The sequence below is a fragment of the Symphalangus syndactylus genome, chromosome 7, assembly GCF_028878055.3.
Source record: "Symphalangus syndactylus isolate Jambi chromosome 7, NHGRI_mSymSyn1-v2.1_pri, whole genome shotgun sequence".
Lineage (NCBI taxonomy): Eukaryota > Metazoa > Chordata > Mammalia > Primates > Hylobatidae > Symphalangus > Symphalangus syndactylus.
In genome coordinates, this window is record NC_072429.2 from 53,496,948 (window position 1) to 53,517,580 (window position 20,633).

Sequence of the window (20,633 nt, forward strand, 5' to 3'; positions counted from 1 at the left end):
TGCACATCATCGTTTTAACTTATGTTTAAGAAAGATTTAACTTGACTTTTTATTTTATTTGGCTGAAAACTGTACTGATTGAATTGTCCACGAGGGAAATACACACACGCGCGCACACACACACAAGTGTATATATATATATATGTATACCTATATATGTGTGTGCTATATTTACACAGCAATAAGCAAGTCTTGTGAAAAGGAAATCAACAGCTGCAAGGAATCATGACAAGAGTGTCTTAACACACAAATAACATTTCTCTAATGAAATGTTTCATCCAGTTACCTGAAGGCAGGCATCATTTGCTTCCAATGGTGTTGGCAGACAAACCAAGCTGCCTGTCTATTGCAGTACAGTGCCCACATGGAGAATGGACATTATACGTGGGTGGCATGGAGGTATTAAAGTTAATCTTAAAAGTAATTTAAGAGCCTTCTGGGCTTTAGGTACTTCTGAAAAAAAAAAAAATCTCCCACTCCCTCCATGGATGACAAGTTGAGATTTTCCCAGAAAGATTGTTTTGCAATACATGTATTTAAACATTCTTACTCCCTTGAGTTGCTTCCCATGTTTTCAAGAAGAATGCTCATGGGGGAAAAAGGGCAGGGGAAGGAATAAAGGAAGGATGAAAGGAAGGCAGGCAGCGGAAAAGTAAGTATGTCGACTTGAGGCCAAATAATGTATTTCATGTGTTTAGTGAATGTGGAAATTACTTGTCTAACGAAGATACTGTTTGCTTTTCTTTTATAAAAAAGTTTTGAGGTATAATTTTTACATATTTCCAAACCTGGTTGCACTTTGTGAATTGCTTTCAATGGTTGGAGTAGGTATAGTAGAAATAAAAGATCCCCAGCAGAGTATGTAATCTTGGGCAATTTCTTTGGTTCTGCTTAGCCTCGGGAGGAGAATGAATCTATTAATCACACCTTTCCTGACTACTTCAGGGTACCTGAGGGTATTAATCAAATGAGACTACGGGAAAGCACTGTGTAAACACTAAAATGATATGTGAATTTAACATCAACACTTTATTATGCTTTTTTTGTGTTTCATCTAAACCAGTTCAGTCACCTTTCATTGTCATTGTTGGCTTGGAATTTATTTACTTTTTCTATCACAACTTTCAGGTATTGGCAGATTTTAGAGCATCTTCCCCTGCTTAGGCCATGTCTGAGGGTCATGGGAGTAGGAGCCATAGCTGTTTTGACTTTTATTTCCACATCCACAGTGCCCTCACCCACCACTGCCTCACCTTTCTCTGGTTAGGAGTATCCCTATTGCTCTTCCTGCAGAGTCTTAAACTGAATGCATTTGTCTCTAGTCTGTTACACAGTGGTCACCGTAAGTGTGAATCGACTGAACTAACTTTATAGAGAAATGATCATGGGGTTGGCTCCAAGTCAGTTATTATTTGGGTATCCTACTAGGGTTCTATCCTTCACAGCAATCTTCTATTATAATGTGTTCAGATGTGTAAAGTGCACTTTTTAGTTTAGTGACATTTCTTAAATGAATAATTACTTCATTTATCTTTATTTTTTCCAGATTGTTAATATAAAAGCTTTGCGAATCCAGATCTATCCTTGATCTTAGTGTGATATTTGTTTCTTCTTCCCTATGGCTAGATGCATCAATGCTATTATTATTTTCGTTGTTTATGATCTATCAGGCAGTTTTCAATTCAGATGACAGTGTTCACCTTGAAGAAGCCAATTTGAATTAATTTTTTTATGCAAGATTGATGGAGACACTGTATGTCAAAGGTCTAAATTTATTACACATCTTGCTTTCCCTCCACTAATTTAGTTATTTTTTTTATTAAGAAAGGTAATCAGGTTTGTCTAAATTATTTTTTCTTTTTAAATCTCAGCTATTTATTGACCCAAGTTTCGTTATTCTGCAAGTGCTTGAAGATAATTTCTACTTAAATTTTGTTCTTTTACTAAAATCAAAGTTAAATCAGTTCTGTGTGGATTGAGATATACATTTTAAGTAATGAAACCATACATTACTATTTTTATAGAGACAGTTTTTATAGACTTAGAGTGGAAAGGCTTTCTAAGCAAGACAAAACCCAAAGAGTCACACAGGAAAAGGATGTCACATTTAAGTACACACAAAACAATTACAATTTCTGTTCTTTGAAGAAAAATACCACAAAGAAAGTTGAAGGACGAATGACCAACTGGGGGAAAAGAAACACATCAAACATACAAAGAGCTTCTACAAAACAACAAGAAACTCTTGTACAAAAATAGAAAAATAATTTAATCTGGCAATTAGCAGAAAAAAAATAAATGTCCAAACAATGGATAAAAAGATGTTCAAGATCATTAATAAAAAGAAAATATGAATTAAGGCAGTTTTTAAAATAGGCCAAATTTTAAAAATATATGTGGAATTATAATGAAAATGGTTGTGGTAAAAATTAGTACAAAAACTGAGGGATGGTGATTTGGAGTCCAGCATCTAAAATCCACCCTACAGAAAGAATGGCATGAGTACATATAGATAGATGCATGAAGATTTTCTTAAATGGCAGAAAATATGAAAACCTAAATGTTCTTTAGTAAGCAAATGATAAATTATGAAGCCTCCATTCCCTAAAAAGCTGTTATAAAAAGAAAATGTGGTATATCTATATATACACTGACCTGGAAAACCATTTCTGATACATAATTAAGTTTAAAAGCAAGATGTAAAATACAACAAGGTCATATTTGGTATTTTTTCAAAGAAGTGTGTGTCCCCTTCTGATGTTCAGGATGTTGAAAATAGGACATAGTGGGTCCTCTGGTGCAAAGTTCCTGATTTCCTGGGTCATTTGGTAGGAGGTGTGAGCAACTGTGCAGACTGCATGGGGTCCAGAAATCTGTATCTCATCACTGTGAAGTGGGCATCGACAGGCAGCTGAGCCGACCTCCTGCCACTGCTGGCGGGGGAACCACACCGATGACCAGGGTCAGGGAAGGCAAACCAGAGCGCAGAGAGAAGGTACCTCCAGCAGCCGAAATCCCACCACGAAAGCATATCAGAGAAGAGATGGCACATTTCTTATTTTGAAAATCATGTGGCGATCACAGTAAACAACAAAGGCCAGATGAATGGTTCTGCTATCCCAGGACCAGCTGTAACACAGATTAAAAAAAAAAACCGTTAAAATTATTTGCCACCGCTCCTCGCTATTTTATTTTTTGTGGGTGGATACATGCAGAAGAAAAAAGTTACTGAACAATTATTGGTAACTTTAATTACTGCTGGGAACCGGGATTGGAGGGTCAAGAGTGAGGTTTTTCATAAATTACTGTAAATACTTCTCCAAAGAAGTAGAGGGATTATGGGCAACAGATATTTACTGTCTGTTTTGCATAGTATTTTTTTTTAACAATTAAAGAAGCTTAAAATAAAATATTAAATAAGTAAAAGTGTTAATATTTCCCCTGGGTCATTTGCTTCGTGATTCATTCTCTTCTCTATTTAAAAATATTGAAAGTAGTTTTCCTAATTTTAAATACTTGAACTCTGTAATTTTATCCCTCCTCCTCCAAATTCCATTGCCTGCAACCATTTCCTTTCATGTTATTTGGGTTAAGAATTTGTTTTAAATTAATCATGACATTTATGAGCAATTTGTTTTGTTTTGACTTAACCACTGATATCAACCTTTCTTTACTAGTCATTTAAGTTTTGAAGAAAATTTATAACATTAAAAGGCAAGGTGATCATATTGCAAAATTAGTAACTTTATTGAATTCCAGTAGAGTAACTCAGTTTTACCTTGTAAATTAAGCCATTTTATGTTAATATTTTAGCACGATCACATAACTGTTGTTTAAATAGCAGAGAAAATATAGATTTTTGTAGAGCAAGAATTCACACTTTGAGCTTTGACAAAATGATTTTGGCATTTATTTTACCCCTTTTATCTCTTTATGTGTATATGTGTTTTAATTCGCTCAGTCTACATCCTGGTTCAAAAGTGAAAGAACAATGGTTTTTGCTTTCGAGGTTACTAAAATTCACGCTTCAATCTTTCAGAGACTGCTATTTTCCAGTCATACTCAGATGTCTGATTGTCAGCTTTATATCTCAGAAAGCGTTCCCCGCAATTCAGGTACAGTAAAGTATCTAGCTCCAGCTAGCCTCTGTGTACTATATAACTTTTATAGTCATTATAAAAAATAATTTATTGAAAAAACTTAAACCTTTTCCAACTCAGGTGACTTTTGATTTAAATGTCTGTGATCTTGGTTATGGTAATCAGTTATGGTGGATTTTTTTTTCTGAATTAAGTTTGCTGTTTATATTACAAAATTTAGAAAATATGAAAGTAACAGCAACTCAAAGATAGCTGGTTAGAAAAAATGAAGAGTCTGTAGTTCACATTTTACCATTACTTGCTTCAGATTCACATTTAATACAAGGCCTGGAGAAATTTCCTATTCTTTGTGTCATATTTTTCCTCTTCTATGTATTTTTACTTTATTTGGACTGCTACATAGTAAAGTCTAAAATATAGTAAGCCTCACTCTGCTATGATTATTTATTAGAAACACTTTGTTAGGTGAAATTATGAGATGCAACTTAAGCTATTAACAGTAACATTAGACATTCAGAATAACAATTAATTATTAAAAGATTTTTAGGAGGTTACTTAAAAGTGATGGCACGGGTAACAAATCTCTGTGAATGCTTAACTGCTTAACCTCTAAAGACATAAACTCTCGATGTATTGTGATCTGAATTTGAAGGAGCTGTGCTGACAGTGTTATTTCCAATGCACACGAATGTAGCTGACAAGATCAATGTGTCCCCTGCAACCCTTAGATGCTCCAGCCAGGAATTGCATTTCTTGCTTGCAAGGTGTGTTTCACTACCTATGGGTCGCTTTGTTACCTAGGCTTTGGGCATTAAAATGAAATCACTTCTTGCTCAAATGCAAATGCAAATAGCACCAAGCTATTTTTATATTTGCCAACTGAGCTATTCTGACTCGGACTGTGGTCAAAGCAATTAAGTCATCTTTCATCTGTGGGTAGTTTGATGTGCCAAGACCCAGAAATATCATTCGTGTTGATCATGCTACCATTTAAAAAAAAAGCAATTTGCATACTACTTAAGCTCAGAGCAGCTCTTCATTGTTTTTTGAGTTGTTCTTTGGTTTTTGTATTATCAAACAACCTATATTTTCTAGTTAAAAATGCTGATACAGCTTTTTTTTTCTTTTGAATGCATGATCTTACTTTTTAATTTTTGAAAGATATAATGATACAGAATAAACATGTTGAAAACAATCTCAGACTAAAGTGAAGAGGGAAGCTTTTCTCCCTTGTTTAGTGAATACAGGCACTTTTTGTGGAATCTGATGCTAATTAAGATATGATAACATGATTGTTATATATTGCAGTTTTCAAATCAATCTCTTCTGTCTACTTCTAAGAATAATAAAAAACAAGAGAGCAAAACCTCTTCAAGGAGACACTTGAAGGGATCTGAAAATTGCTAACTTGTTTAATAAAGATATCTTAGATAACTGTGTGGAAAAAATGAATCCCCCACATTAAAAGAAGCCTCAAAAGAGGAAATGTATCACAGAGGCTAACAGACGACAATGTATCTTAGAAACTATTGATTATTAGTGAGTGTGACTCATAACAGAGGTGACCGTTTTGTTCCATGGGTAGGTTTGGGAAGTAAAAGAAAAAGCAGAGTGCTCCAGCAAGAATTCCTTCAGTCTACTTTTGAAGCGTAACAGTCCTGCAAGGTGAAACTGCTTCAGACCTCATTGTCAGGAGAAAATGTGATGCATGATTTTTATAAGAGTGAGTGGGAATTGAAAGCTCACCTGAAGGAGAAGAATCAGGAAAACTCCCGCCCCTGTGAAGCATGTCAGAGTAATTTTGTAACCTAAATTAAGGCAGGTAGTGACAAAATTTATTTAAATATTTCTACCGTGCATCTATCTGTGCTAATTTGATTCTGTTCAGGGCAGTACAATTCAACTCAATTTGATGAAGAGCGATGCAGTAAATATTTAAGTCATCTATCTACAGGGCTATCTTCCTTTAAACCTTGAGTCTAATATTATTTCATTGGGAAACAGATATCTAATTAATGTTTCATTTGTGAATTCAGTTGTTTTTAAATAACAAAAAAAATTTTTTGAGGGTGATGTATTTATCACTGGGAAGCTCCAGATGCTATGGAAAGGAGGAATTGTGTAATCCAGCTGAAGCTATTGAAGGTCCATACTACCCTAGATAGTGCCACTGCCACCTAGTGGTAAGTACCTGAATTTGTAGACGTGGTTCTAGCTACAGGCACACTGAGTATGCAGTTAATACCATATGATTTCAGTAGCAACAACCATTATATTAGATATAAAAAAAATTTCTGCTAGTGATTGAATGTAGCAACATTTACTTTTTTCTGTACTTAAGGAAAGACAATCTTTTATCACAGTCTCCCGTTCTTCTTAGCTCTATGTGCATTCCATTGCCCTTATAATTGCATATAGAGTTTAGAAAAAAGATAGAAAATAATCATAGACTGCTAAGCTTGTACATTTATTTGGAGGTTACAAAGATACTTATTGCAAAATGGGCCATTAAATAGACAAACAGGTACTTCTTAAAATCTTATTTTATAATATAAAAATAGATTTTATGAATTTTCCATTTGCTCAAATGCATAACGTAATTTCAACACTTCACATCCTTGTAATTATTTAAGATTTTTATGGTTTTCTGGTGAATGCCTTTATATATCTTAGCTTTTTCTCTTTCACTGATTGTTATCTTTGTTTTTAACACATCTGTAAACACATTTGAAATTTCACACTCATATTCAGATTTCATTTTATTTTCATTGAGATTTTATTTTAATTTGTGACTGTGAATAATTATACACTTTGTCTTATGCCTTAAAGAGAGAAAACATACTTGCAGTCGTGTTCTGTGAACCCTACACAGGAACATGGATTGCTCCATTACTTGCCCATTCACATTCCAGAGCACTAGGCGAAATAAGGAAAACAGAATCAAATGTGATGTTCCTGGGAAAAAATAGAAATCAAGTCCAGTGCCGGCTAAGCCTAGCATTTTCTTGCATTCCTATTAGGAACTTTAAGAATTCATGGAACCTGCATTCTGGTTTTATTTTTCTCAATTAAATTGCATGAACCTTAGGCAAGTCTTTTAACCTCTCTGAGCCTGTTTCTTTTTAATTTTTTTAATTTTTATTTTGTTTTACTTCAAATTCTGGGATACATGTGCAGAACATGCAGGTTTGTTACATAGGTATACATGTGCCATGGTGGTCTGCAACCTATCAACTCATCGTTTAGTTGTTAGGCCCCACATGCATTGGCTATTTGCCATAATGCTCTCCCTCCCCTTACACACCCACCACAATTGGCACCAGTGTGTGTTGTTCCCCTCCCTGTGTCCATGTGTTCTCATTATCCAACTCCCACTTATGAGTGAGAACATGCGGTGTTTGGTTTTCAGTTCCTGTGTTAGTTTGCTGAGGATGATGGCTTCCAGCTTCATCTATGTCCCTGCAAAGGATATGACCTCATTCTTATATGTATATATATGAATACATATATATATAAATAAGAATATATATATATATATATATATATATATATATATATGCACTTAAAGTTCTGGGATACATGTGCAGAACATGAAGGTTTGTTACATACGAATACATGTGCCATGGTGGTTTGCTGCACCCAACAACCCATCATCTATATTAGGTATTTCTCCTAATGCTATCCCTCGCCTAGCCCCCCACCCCCCGACAGGCCCCAGTGTGTGATGTTCCTCTCCCTGTGTCCATGTTGTTTCATTGTTCAATTCCCACTTATGAGTGAGAACATGTGGTGTTTGGTTTTCTGTTCCTGTGTTAGTTTGCTGAGAATGATGGTTTCCAGCTTCATCCACGTTCCTGCAAAGGACATGAACTCATCCTTTTTTATGGCTACATAGGATTCCATGGTGTATATGTGCCACATTTTTTTGTCCAGTCTATCATTGATGGACACTTGGGTTGGTTCCAAGTCTTTGCCATTGTGAATAGTGTTGCAATAAACATTCATGTGCATGTGACTTTATAGTAGAATGATTTATAATCCTTTGGGTATATACCCAGTAATGGGATTGCTGGGTCAAACGGTATTTCTAGTTCTAGATCCTTGAGGAATCGTCACACTGTCTTCCACAATGGTTGAACTAATTTGCACTCCCTTCCACAGTGTAAAAGCGTGCCTATTTCTCCACAACCTCTCCAGCATCTGTTGTTTCCTGACTTTTTAATGATCGCCATTCTAACTGGCATGAGATGGCATCTCATTGTGGTTTTGATTTGCATTTATCTAATGACCAGTGATGATGAGCTTTTTTTCATATGTTTGTTGGTCACATAAATGTCTTTTCTGAGAAGTGTCTCTTTATATCCTTCACCCAGTTTTTGATGGGATTGTTTGTTTTTTTCTTGTAAATTTGTTTAAGTTCCTTGTAGATTCTGGATATTAACCCTTTGTCAGATGGATAGATTGCAAAAATTTTCTCCTATTCTGTAGGTTGCCTGTTCACTCTGATGATAGATTCTTTTGCTGTGCAGAAGCTCTTTAGTTTAATTTGATCCCATTTGTCTATTTCATCTTTTGTTGCCATTGCTTTTGGTGTTTTAGTCATGGAAGTCTTTGCCCATGCCTATGTCCTGAATGGTATTGCCTAGGTTTTCTTCTAGGGTTTTTATGGTTTTAGGTCTCACATTTAAGTCTTTACTCCATCTTGAGTTAATTTTTGTATAAGGTGTAAGGAAGGGGTCAAGTTTCAGTTTTCTGCATATGGCTAGCCAGTTTTCCCAACAACATTTATTAAATAGGGAATCCTTTCCCCATTGCTTGTTTTTATAATGTTCATCAAAGATCAGATGGTCGTAGGTGTGTAGTGTTATTTCTGAGGCCTCTGTTCTGTTCCATTGGTCTACGTGTCTATTTTGGTACCAGTACCATGCTGTTTTGGTTACTGTAGCCTTGTAGTATAGTTTGAAGTCAGGCAGTGTGATGCCTCCAGCTTTGTTCTTTTTGCTTAGTATTGTCTTGGAGAATTTCCCCAACCTAGCAAGACAGGTCAACATTCAAATTCAGGAAATGCAGAGAACACCCCAAAGATACTTCTCAAGAAGAGCAACCCCAAGACACATAATCATCGGATTCACCAAGGTTGAAATGAAGGAAAAAATGTTAAGGCAGCCAGAGAGAAAGGTCAGATTACCCACAAAGGGAAGCCCATCAGACTCACAGTGGATCTCTCTGCAGAAACCCTACAAGCCAGAAAGTGGGGGCCAATATTCAACATTCTTAAAGAAAAGAATTTTCAGGCCAGAATTTCAGATCCAGCCAAACTAAGCCTCATAAGTGTAGGAGAAATAAAATCCTTTGCAGACAAGCAAATGCTGAGAGATTTTGTCACCACCAGGCCTGCCATCCAAGAGCTCCTGAAAGAAACACTAGATTTGGAAAGGAAAAACCAGTACCAGCCACTGCCAAAATATACCAATTTGTAAAGACCATAGACACTATGAAGAAACTGCAACTAACGGGCAAAATAACCAGCTAGAATCACAATGACAGGATTAAATTCAAACATAACAATATTAGCCTTAAATGTAAATGGGCTAAATGCCCAATTAAAAGACACAGACTGGCAAATTGGGTAAAGACTCAAGACCCATCAAAGTGCTGTATTTAGGAGACCTATCTCATGTGCGAAGACACACATAGGCTCAAAATAAAGGGATGGAGGAAGACTTATCAAGCAAACGGAAAGCAAAAAAAAGCAGATGTCACAATCCTAGTCTCTGATAAAACAGATTTTAAACCAACAAAGATCAAAAGAGACAAAGAAGGGCATTACATAATGGTAAATGGATCAATGCAACAAGAAGAGCTAACTATCCTAAATATATATGCACCCAATACAGGAGCACCCAGATTCATAAAGCAAGTTCTTAGTGACCTACAAAGAGACTTAGACTCTCACACAACAATAGTGGGAGACTTTAACACCCCACTGTCAATATTAGACAGATCGATGAGACAGAAAATTAACAAAGATATCCAGGACTTAAACTCAGCTATGGACCAAGCAGATCTAATAGACATCTACAAAACTCTCCACCCCAAATCTACAGAATATACTTTCTTCTCAGCACCACATCGCACTTATTCTAAAATTGACCACATAATTGGAAGTAAAACACTCATCAGCAAATGCAAAACAATGGAAGTCATAACAAACAGTCTCTCAGACCACAGTGCCTTCAAATTAGAACTCAGGATTAAGAAACTCACTCAAAACAACTACATGGAAACTGAAAAACTTGCTCCTGAATGACTACTGGGTATATAATGAAATGAAGGCAGAAATAAAGATGTTCTTTGAAACCAATGAGAACAAAGACACAATGTACTGGAATCTCTAGGACACATTTAAAGCCGTGCTTAGAGGGAAATTTATAGCACTAAATGCCCACAAGAGAAAGCAGGAAAGATCTAAAATTGACACTCTAACATCACAATTAAAATAACTAGAGAAGCAATAGCAAACAAATTCAAAAGCTAGCAGAAGACAAGAAATATCTAAAATCAGAGCAGAACTGAAGAGGAGACATGAAAAACACTTCAAAATATCAATGAATCTAGGAGCTAGTTTTTTGAAAAGACTAACAAAATGGATAGTCTGCTAGCCAGAATAATAAAGAAGAAAAGAGAGAAGAATCAAATACACATGATAAAAAAATGATAAAGGGGATATCACCCTCGATTCCACAGAAATACAAACTAACATCAGAGAATACTATACACATCACTACGCAAATAAACTAGAAAATCTAGAAGAAATGGATAAATTCCTGGACACATACACCCTCCCAACACTAAACCAGAAAGAAGCCGAATCCCTGAATAGACCAATAGCAAGTTCTGAAATTGAGGCAATAATTAATAGCCTACCAACAAAAAAAGCCCAGGACCAGACGGATTCACAGCCGAATCCGACTAGAGGTACAAAGAGGAGCTGGTACCATTCCTTCTGAAACTATTCCAAACAATAGAAAAAGAGGGAACCCTCCCTAACTCATTTTATGAGGTCAGCATCATCCTGATACCAAAACCTGGCAGAGACATAACAAAAAAAGGAAATTTCGGGCCAATATTCCTGATGAACATCTATGTGAAAATCCTCAATAAAATACTGGCAAACCAAATCCAGCAGCACATCAAAAAGCTTATACACCATGATCAAGTCAGCTTCATCCCTGGGATTCAAGGCTGGTTCAACATATGCAAATCAATAAATGTAATCGATCACATAAACAGAACCAATGACAAAAACCACATGATTATCTCAACAGATGCAGAAAAGGTCTTTGATAAAATTCAACACCTCTTAATGCTAAAAACTCTCAATAAACTAGGTATTGATGGAACATATCTCAAAATACTAAGAGCTATTTATGACGAACCCAAATCCAGTATCATACTGAATGGGCAAAAGCTGGAAGCATTCCCTTTGAAAACCGGCACAAGACAAGGATGCCCTCTCTCACCACTCCTACTCAACGTAGTATTGGAAGTTCTGGCCAGGGTAATCAGGCAAGAGAAAGAAATAAAGGGTATTCAAATAGAAAGAGAGGAAGTCAAATTGACACTGCAGATGACATGATTGTATATTTAGAAAACCCCATCCTCTCAGCCCAAAATCTCCTTAAGCTGATAAGCAATTTCAGTAAAATCTTAGTATACAAAATCAATATGCAAAAATCACAAGCATCCCTATACACCAAAAATAGACAAACAGAGAGCCAAATCATGAGTGACCCATTCACAATTGCTACAAAGAGAATAAAATACCTGGGAATACAACTTACAAGGGATATGAAGGACCTCTTCAGGGAGAACTAGAAACCACTGCTTGAGGAAATAAGAGAGGACACAAACAAATGGAAAAACATTCCATGCTCATGGATAGGAAGAATCAATATCGTGAAAATGGCCACACTGCCCAAAATAATTTATAGATTCAGTGCTGTCCCCATCAAACTACCATTGACTTCCTTCACAGAATTAGAAAAAAACTGCTTTAAATTTCATATGGAACTGAAAAAGAGCCCGGATAGCCAAGACAATTCTAAGTAAAAAGAATAAAGATGGAGGCATCACGCCACCTGACTTCAATCTATGCTACAAAGCTACAGTAGTAACCAAAACAGTTTCTTAAACTATAAAATAAGCATAGCGTTTTCTTACCTGTAAAATTAATATTATCAACCTGAGGGGAATGACAGAATCATTTGGAGTAGTGTTATTAATGGTTGTTATTTCTCCATAGGGTATATCAGAACTTCTGAATGAATGGGTACTGGAGGGTGTGTTTTATGAAAACTCCCCCCAAATATTTCACCTCTCCTCAAACTTCCACCTCCAGCCTAAACAGTGTTTAATATTTTTTCTTTAACATTCCATATTTCCAATTCTTTTCCCCTATGGGCTAACATAATTTTGAATGGAACATGTTTTACTTAGAACAGTTTTCAAACACACGTTTTTGTAGAAGCTAACAAAAGACATTTCTCAGCCTAGCGGGCCCTCTTTGGAACCCATGGAAACATTCAAATACCCAGCTCTCAAATCTAAGAACAAGCTCAGTACCAAAACAACTTGTGATGTGAAAAGCTATGGGTCCTTTACCAAGAGAAATGATCATATGGAATATGGAAATAATAAGTCTGTGTGAGGTTTTTATCATTCGTAAACAGAAAGAATTTTGATTCTTTAAGTCTCTAGGTGGGTTAAGGTGCTACTGTTTTATGCCTTACAGTAATATTTGACTCTTAAATATCTTTTACTCCCTTTATGATATGACTTTTTCAATTATCATTCTTTGTTGCTCTTTACTGCAAGATCCAATTCACTGATTTCAGTTTATTTTAGGCCACCTGCTTCTTTGAAAAAGAAAATAATCTTAAAGTTATCTAGAAATATCAGCTTTTCAGAAACTCCAAGATATCCTCATAATCCTAGGTGAGCTGTTTGCAAAATTGAAAAGAATAGTTTTTAAAGTTATTTTTTCTTTAGGTGATACGAAACATGACAGTAATATCAGCATTTAAAAATCTTCATTTTGAATTGTTTTTGTCTAGGCTGCTGGGAAGGAAAGCACTGGATATAGGACACAGAAGATGTAAGTACATAATTAGTTAAAGTATTTATTAGTACCATTGAAATTAGTACATCAGATTAGATGCTTGGGAGAGTGGTGGTGTTTTGTTTTGTTTTTAATACTTCTGGGTTCATGGTACCTAATCATAATTGACTTAAAAAGGATATTTGAAGCAGGGATAGGTTCAAAAGCAGAAATTATTTTTGTTTAAAAATCACAGTATTCTTTGTGTGTGTGGTAACTGCCTTGTGTCCATTACTTGTATCCTGACTTCTTTTGCTGGAATGCCCAGAATTTCTTTCTTAAAGTCCCAAATGACACAACTGCAAAATTAAAAACATCAGAAGCACCAAGTAATGGAAACATGGCTGAAAATCAAATTAATGATTAAAAGAAAAATTTAAATTCAAAGGAAAAAGGCATAAATGTCACACAGAAAAATTCATACATGGAGAAAAGATGTGGTCTAATATGAAAAATGAATGTGTTTCTGAATTTGAGAATATAACAAATAAAACAGAGAAATAATTGAAAGATGCCCATTTTTGAAAAACCCAGTTCCTTGAAATAAACACATAATTGAATCTGCAGAGTGAAAGAGCCCACCATGTTCCAGAGAAAGTTAATATAGAACAAGAAACCACGATTCACGTCTTTTAAGTTATCAAACTTTGCAGATAAAAAAATGAGTCAGGCTTTTAAGGTGAAATGAGATGTCATCTATAAGTTGGAAAATCAAGCTGGCCTTCGATTTCTTCATAGCAATGTTCAATGCCCAAAGACAATACCGTAAAATAAGCTTAATACTGAGACCATGTGATCAAAGAATATTACACTCATCCAAACTGTCCATTAAGTGTGAAAGCAGGAGGCCATCATTCCCAAACACGAACAAAATTAGCATTGTTGAGTCCTTCCTGGAAAAACTAGTTCATGCTGACCTTCAGCCAACCATGTAATGAGTTAACATAGAGAAACCAGGAATGGAGAAAACCTGGTAAAAGAAATTGAGGTACGTGCCATTTCATTTCAACATAAAGCTAAGACTAAATGTCGGTGGGAATTATTGCAATAGGACAGAATATAAATGTGGTAAATCGTGACAGCCCTCAAATAATAGTTAATTAACACAAAATAAAATGAAAGGCAGAAGTGTAACTATGATAATTTTCTTATCTTTAGATATTATTATCAGTAGTATTTAGAAGTGAAATGCGGTTTTTAAGATGGCCATCATACTAGCAATCACTAAATGTTTTTCTTTCTGATTTTCTTTGTGATCATTTTATCAAAGCAATAAATTAATTTTTGAATAAATGAATAAAATCTAATATTTTAACTTCAGCTCACACCATTCCCTTTTCCTATAATTTTTGGCTTTGGAGCTTTGTTGATTATAAATTTAAAGTGAAGCATCTTAAATATTTTGTTATTTGAGGGTAGTGAAAAAGATGGTACCACTTGACAGGCTGAGTGCATAATACGAAGATAGTATTCAAATGAAATATTATAGCAGATGTACCCATACTGTACATGTAGTTTGCAAATGTTGCTTGTTGTGCATTATGCTATTATGATTTCCTTTGATACCTAAAACTGTGAACTTTTGTTAGAATATGCTTTATTTTAGTTTCAAACTCTTAACTCTATGTTGTTAAAATTGTCTATGTTAATATCTGATTTTTGAAAGGAAGCCTCTTTGAGCTTCCCAACTGAAGTCTGAAAAGGGGTTAAAATCAATGTAAGTAAAAATCCTTTGCAATATGAACATGGAAATGAAATTTTAAAATTAAATATAGGTTTTGAGGAAAAGAAAGTATTTTTGGAATATTGGACAGTGATTAATTGACAATAATACATTGTTTGGACTTTTTGAATGCACCCACTTAAAAATATTAGGGTCTAGTATAGAGCAGGAATGTGCTATTCTTGTCCACCCGTAGTGGCATAAATTCCATTGTTACCATCATGTTTAAATCACTCAAATTACCCTTGCAATTATTATAACACTTTAAGTAATCTATACTGCCTATTACTTTTCCATCTTAGTTATTTCTTGATTAACTTATTTTACTTTAAATTTTTTTATCTTTCATTTGTCTTTCTTTGTAATACTTTAATTTTATCCTGCTGTGAATATTGAAATAGTCATAAAGAAATTAAATTTAATGCTACATTCACTTATTGGGCGGCTTCAATAATTTAAGCACTGCACTGTGCATAAGTGATACAAAGGTGAACAAGACCTTGTTCTCAGAAAGTTGACAATATCAGAAGTAAGACGTGGGAATCATATAGAAACTCTGATTTGTTTGTCTCCAAAATGAATGTTCTTTCATTGACTAAGGCAATGGTAGTTTTGAAGTATAATGAGAACATGAGTTTTTAAGTCAGACAGATATAAGTTCGAATCTTTTTTACTTAATAACTGTCAATTGAACTTCAGTTTACTCAAGTTAAAAAAAATGGAAATGATACCTCATGGAATTGTGATTAGAATAAATGGAGAAAAGTTGTAAAACCAGCCCACTATCTGGCATGTTGTATTCCCTTGATAATAATTAGTTTTCTTTTTCTTCACTTAACTAAGAATATCTGCAAAATGAGTCTCAAATATATTGCCAGTATCTATGAAAAAGCTATCTATTTTATCCTATATATTTTATTTACTACATTTCACATCTGTATTCTATATGAATCTATCTGTATATCTATATTCTTATAGTTTTATCATTGTCTTGTTTTTATATATTTTTAACTCATTTAATTGTATGCACATTATCTCAATATTACTGCCATTTCCTTTCCTTTTTGATTGAAGAATTCTTGCCTATGTTTTCCAAATTCTTTGCAATTCTCATAGTAGGAGTAGGCAGCCATTCTTCCCACAGTTTGCAGCCCCACCTTTTCTTGCCTTGTGTTTGAGGGGAAGAAGTGCCTTTTCTGCCTTTAAGGCAAGGATCTCAACAAGTACTTCGTACCAGCCTCTCTCATTTTCTCAGGGAACTCTTCTGCATCTCACATGATACCGGTTCTGCTGTAGCTTTTCCACTAGCACTTAAGTATCCACCAGTCACTCTCAATCTTAAAACAAAATATAACAAAACAAGACTATCCTTCATCCTTACAGCTTCCTCTAGCTACCCTCCTATATCTTTCTTCCCTTTTAATGCCAAGTTTCTTGAAAAAGTATTTTACATTTCCTTTCTCTACTTCAGTTCCCTGTCAGTCCTCAATCCACTGCAGTGTGACTTATTCTACCAATACTTAATGAAAATTGCTTTCACTAAAGCAAATTATGACATGCTGGTTCCTAAATTCAAAGCACTGTAAGGAACCTTATCTGACCTCTCTGCTATATTTAAAAACAGACCATTGGCTATCTCTTCACTCCAGACATCCTGACCACCTGATCATATTTTCTCTCACTTCTCCACTTTACATATTTATTCTTCCAACTAGAACTTTTTCTTTTTCCCCCATCCCTTCATTCTTTTCTCTTCATAGTCTATAATACTTGTTCATTCTCATAACTGCATGTTTAGTTCAAAAATCTGACTTTCAACAGGTGCTGGAGAGGATGTGGAGAAATAGGAACACTTTGACACTGTTGGTGGGACCATAAACTAGTTCAACCATTGTGGAAGTCAGTGTGGCGATTCCTCAGGGATCTAGAACTAGAAATACCATTTGACCCAGCCATCCCATTACTGGGTATATACCCAAAGGACTATAAATCATGCTGCTATAAAGACACATGCACACGTATGTTGATTGCGGCACTATTCACAATAGCAAAGACTTGGAACCAACCCAAATGTCCAACAACGATAGACTGGATTAAGAAAATGTGGCACATATACACCATGGAATACTATGCAGCCATAAAAAATGATGAGTTCATGTCCTTTGTAGGGACATGGATGAAACTGGAAATCATCATTCTCAGCAAACTATCACAAGGACAAAAAACCAAACACTGCATGTTCTCACTCATAGGTGGGAATTGAACAATGAGAACACATGGACACAGGAAGGGGAACGTCACACTCTGGGGCCTGTTGTGGGGTGGGGGGAGGGGGGAGGGATAGCATTAGGAGATATACCTAATGCTAAATGACGAGTTAATGGGTGCAGCGCACCAACATGGCACATGGATACATATGTAACAAACCTGCATATTGTGCACATGTACCCTAAAACTTAAAGTATAATAATAATAAAATTTTAAAAAAAATCTGACTTCCAAAATAAAAATATATTACTAGTGATAGTAATATATTACTAGGAATGGTAGGTAATGAACAACTCTGAAATACCAGTGGTTTAGCAAATAAAACTCTATTTATCACTAATGCTTGGTCCAACATGGATGTTGCTAGCTGGGCAGCTCTCATGGGTTTCTTTGTTCAAGTAGAGGTTCTGGGATTCAGGATCCTTCTTTTTCTTTATGCTGTTATCTTCAACATGTCTGTTCCAGGGTTACTGTGGGAAGGAAAATGATTATAGTAAATGCGTAACTGCTAATTATCCACCTGAGTCTGGATAATTATATTTCATCAGCCAGACTAGCCACTGGCCCCTTTTGGATGAAAGGCGTCTGGAAAATGTAGTTCCTGGCTGGACAGGTGCGTCCCTGCAGCAACTTAGACTCTAGGAGGGGAGCACAGATCTTCATTGTTAGCAGCCACAACTTACTGCATTTTTCAACTTTTATATGACTTTAACAATTCTCAGTAATGATGGCATTTACTCTCCCAAAGGGTAATTAAGTGCTCTTTTGTGTCTCGGCAGTGATCGCCATTAACATTCATGTTATTTGAGATGCTGATGCATTTAATGTTTTAATTAGGTACCAAGAGAATGTAGCAGATTGTCTGAGAGACCTTGTCTATATCTTTTCTCAAGTAGAACAGCTTCCCAGTGTCTCTCTGCCTCATTGACTCACCATCTTTTTTCAAATCTCGTCTGAAAATATGCCCTTCTCTTTGGACTATGCCTCTTAATTTATTTCTTCCTCTGCTTTCTATTATTTAACTTTGTATTGTTTAAATAAATTAGGTTACATTATTGTGTGTGGAAGACGCTAATCAAAGGAAGCTATTACACACTATTTAGAATTTGTATTTTACTTGATGTTTTAAAAGCACTTTACAGTATCAGTTAGTAAATTATCACAGCATTCTAGACAGGTAAATTGATTATATCTTTGTTGTTATTAGTTTTGATAAATAGCCCATCTCAGAGAAGGACAAAAGGAGGCATGCTTTGCTTCACAGACACATGTGTGCTAAACTCCTTCCTCTTGGTCCAATACTAATAGAAGTTCATAATGATAGAAATACTAGCAATTATTCCCTGAGGTCCTACAATGACACCATGGTAAACGATTTACATAGGTTAAACCTGCAATCTCCACAATATTCCAGTTGGGTGCTGTGAGGGACTATGCCTTAGATCGCTCGCTTTGCAACCTGAGTTGCTTCATTCACATTGTTCAAGAGAGTCTAGTACAGCACTAGATCAGTAACTTGCAATTTGTTTTTTCTTAATAAGTGATGAATGAATACATGAAGAAGTATTCCTTTTCCTTCTTCTGCCTCTTGCCATCTGCTTTTAATCTTTTCACTACCAGCATGTCAAGTTAGCCAATTTGACCCTGATGAAGCACTTTCACAGGGACATGGCATGGTGGGGGTACTGAGAAGGCATAAGGAGGAGAAGAAAAAATTGTGATTGGAAATTAAACCATTATAAATGTTTGGTCTTTGCTGAGTTCTGGGCCTGTACCATCAATATTTGTTATAACTCATCATTAGTTACCAAAAACTTGCCTGTCAGGATGTTCTGTGGAAAAGACCTCTTTGATACTAACGGTGGCCTCAATAGAATTTAATCCAAACTTCATTTTCTATTTCCAAGAATAATTGAATAGGTTTAAAATTTGGCAAGCTGGCAGTTTAGATTAAAAATGGAATCATAGGATGCTTGCTCTGGGTCTGGAATTAAGGAATTTTTGGTGAGAATCTCTAACTAATGAAGCCAAACCCAGGCAAGATTTTGAAGTGTCTTTTTGATATCAGCTTTTTTGCATATTATTCTCTTCTATGCTCTTTCCCTGATAATGGCTCCATTCTATTTAAAGAGTCCCCATTCTGATCTTGTTCACTGTTTCTTGTCTTACTGGACTAGGTAGTGATGGTGTAAGCAACTTCAGGCCAGTATGATGCTTCACAATTGTACCAGTCTCCTCTGAGCTGCCTCAGGAGGCTTGCTACACTCACAAACCCATTCAAAAAGGATTCTCCCTTGTACCTTTGTTCACTTTGTCCCTTGTGACTCTGCCTTTTTAGCTAGTACTACCTAACTTTAGTACTCCACATATTACAGAACCAAAAGACAGTGAGTTACTCTAGAGGTGACTAAAGATATTATATAAAGGTGTTAGTATAAATGTAAGGACTTCAATAAATATACCCACTTTCCTAAACACTAAAGGAAAATAAATAGGAAGGAAAAGAGACAACATAGTATGTGGCAAATGTAACATACAACAATGTGATAATACTGAAAGCAAACATATCTATAATATTAATAAAAGTAACAGCTTATCTTGATTACTAAAATAAATTTTCATATTGACTAACAAAGCTAACTCTACACTATGCTGTATTCAAGACACACAATTGAAATAAGCAAATTCAAAAGGTTAAAACTGAGATACTGTTTAGCCCAGGGCCTGGTGGCTAGGCTTTTTCTTTCCTTTTGAGTCAGAGGCCTCGGCCACAAACATGCTCCGCTAGATTCTCAGTCAGGCCAAGAAACATCCGAGCTTGATCCCCCTCTTTGTATTTATTGGAGCTGGAGGTACTGCAGCAGCACAATTTGTCTTGCATCTGGCATCGTTCAATCCAGATGTTAGCTGGGACAGAAAGAACCCAGAGCCCTGGAAAAAATGGGGTCTCAATGATCAATACAAGTTTTACTCAACGAATGTAGATTACAGCAAACTGAAGAAAGAAGGTCCAGATATTTAAAAGAAATGTTTCACTATAAAGCTGCTTTAGAATGAAAGTCTTCTGGAAGCCATCTGCACATTTTTCTACATAACCAGGGAATAGTTCTCCTCTAGATGTATGAAATCATGTTGATGAATGTGTTGGAGATTACACTGATTAATACGTAACTGAAACTTGAAACAAAAGGTTAAAATTAAAAGGATGGGTGAATATACAACAGGTAAATGCAAATAAAAATGAAGCAGGAGTTAAAATTTTGATATCAGAAAAGGTAAAATTCAGGCCAGAAAACATTAACTAAGACAAAGAAGTACACTTCTTGAAGCTAAAGTCTGCAATTCATAACAAATGACACAATAGCAACAGTTACAAAGGAGA

The 20,633-nt window shown here is 35.5% G+C and overlaps 1 pseudogene; it reads left to right on the plus strand.

Annotated features, from left to right (window-relative positions):
• The first annotated feature begins 20,027 nt into the window (after window positions 1-20,027).
• LOC129485733 (cytochrome c oxidase subunit NDUFA4-like) lies at window positions 20,028-20,273 on the plus strand (annotated as a pseudogene).
• The last annotated feature ends 360 nt before the right edge of the window (window positions 20,274-20,633 follow it).